We start from the raw sequence: 2,384 nt of genomic DNA on the forward strand, positions 1-2,384 counted from the left end.
GGGGGGGGGGTAAATTTGTGTTTAGTGAGTGATGTAGGAGCTGTGATAATGAGAGGCCAAGGAGAGCAAGTGTTACCTCATTATTGTAATGAAAAAGATATCCCACCATTACATCAGTTGGAAAAAGTGGCAATTAAAGTGCCCAACGAGGTTCCTTGAGGCAAGAAGAAGACGAAAACGGCTCTCTAAAGCCCATCTGTTCTGGATAATATGCGCCATGTAAGAGAAAGGCCTAATCCTCTTTATTCAAGTCTGCTGCCCTTTTTTCTCCAGCAGTCACTGTGTTTCCTCATCTTCGCCCCAAAAGTCCGTTTGGCCTCACAAGCAAATTCACGGCCTAAATAATAATAATATTATAATCTTGTTCCATCCGGACAGTTTTGGGAGACATTTATATTTAGAAAATATTCTTAAATGTGCTACAAACGTTTCCAACCAAATTAAAAGCATAATAATAAATCCATAACGAACAAATAAAATGGAAGTAAATAAATGCAGAACACACTCGGAGTATCGCAGCCAGCCTCGGGCTGCAGTGCGCTTTAAACTGGAACAACTGCTAAATACAAATCCTGAAACGTGATGAAAGCAACGCCAGAAATTAGCAGGTAGTGTAAGATGGTAGGAGGATATTAATGCAGCGCTGCTGTATGGTTCATCTTATTATTAATGAATTGGAAACAGCCCCCACCCCTCCCACCCGCAGAGTGCAATAAATAAATAATGCCGTAGAAGTCATGCATATGAACAACATGCGTCGGCACTGCACCGCAGTAATAGGCAGAAGCTGCAGGTCAATATGCTGGGCTAATATTTTTCAGCATTGCTGATACAGGACACACTTGTTTTTGCAGTCATTGCTCACAAGGCCGAGCGGGGGGCGAGTTCTCCTCCATCGGCCCCCTCTCCGCGGCTTCACCACGGAAACCCGAGTTCTGGTGAAAGTGGATGCTGTGTTTGCAGGAATTACTCTGCACGCAGGGACCGCGCTGAGAGTCAATCAGCATCCCGGCCTCGTCTCAGGAATGTGATTAAAATGGGAAACACGCGTTAGTTGGTCTAACAGGTCCTAACGCGCTGCTGTCCACGCGGGACTGAATATGTGAGAGATGCGGATGGTTCCAACACGCAACATTAACAGCTGAACTGAAGCCGCGTTTACGGCCTCCACTGGCAAAGTGACAGTGCTGACCTGTGTGTGTGTGTGTGTGTGTGTGTGTGTGTGTGTGTGTGTGTGTGTGTGTGTGTGTGTGTGGTGTGTGTGTGTGTGTGTGTGTGTGTGTGTGTTAGAAGACAGGAATATAATAACCCAGGAGTGGGATTTAAATGCGGGACTGTGGGCCGCTTGTCTGAAATGCGACTGAAATGATCAGAAATAAAAGAAGTAAAAACTTCCGCGTTTCTCTGTAAATGCGTTTGAAATAAAGGCGAAGCTGCGGCTGCTGCAGGTCTGCACGCACCGCGGCAGCAAAGGTCACTTTGGCCCAGATAAGTAACCCAAACAAACGGGCCCCGAGGCGTTAATTCACACCGAGCGCCCCCTCGCCTTATTCTCCAGAGGGCCCGCTTAGATGAAGCTAAATAAAATCAAAGTATTTTGTTAACATTTCATTTCAGCCCATCTTCACTTTGGCTCCTGCTGCTTTCAGGGAACGACAGAAAAACACGGCTCCCCACCGCAGAAACGAGCGGAGGCTGTTTTTAGTCAACGCTGCAGAGGATTTAAGACTGATGCCAAACTTCTAACGAGGTCACCGGACATCATTTCCCCACAAACCTGCAGAAATCAGCTCACTAACGGCTGCTGCTTATCGACAGCGAGTTTTTCTTGTTGCTGATCCGCCGCACTGACCGTTCACGCTGAGAAATTCAGGCCCATTGTCTGCTGCTCTCCCAGGGAACAGCTGCTAAGCCAAGGCCGCATTCCCAGTATTCCCAACTCATCAAAACCATTCATCCCACCACCAATCAGCTGCTGCGCATCCATATGCATATGTGCTGGTAAACATAAATATAAAGGGGTGGAAACTGACCTCCAGTCGGTGATCACCAGTTCTGTGTTTTCCAATTTAAAGACCATATGTTCCTGTAACAAATTATTTACCGTTAAATTATGTCCGCGGAAAAAGGATTCAATTCTGCTGCCGAGCCACCGCAGTGATGATGGCACGGCAGATATTAATGTGTGCACTGGAATAAAACAGGCGCGCATAAAAGCTGCAAACCTTTTTCTATGATGTGGGAATGAAATGTAACTGCTGTGAGTCCGGCATCTGTCGCTGTTTCAAATGCGCTTTAGAAATTAATTTCACTCGGGTTAAAAAATAATTTGGACTCAGGTTTCAATTAAAGCTTCTACAATTCAATTAGTATCATTACTTCTT

Source organism: Archocentrus centrarchus, chromosome 4 (assembly GCF_007364275.1).
Source record: "Archocentrus centrarchus isolate MPI-CPG fArcCen1 chromosome 4, fArcCen1, whole genome shotgun sequence".
NCBI classification, from domain to species: Eukaryota; Metazoa; Chordata; class Actinopteri; order Cichliformes; family Cichlidae; genus Archocentrus; species Archocentrus centrarchus.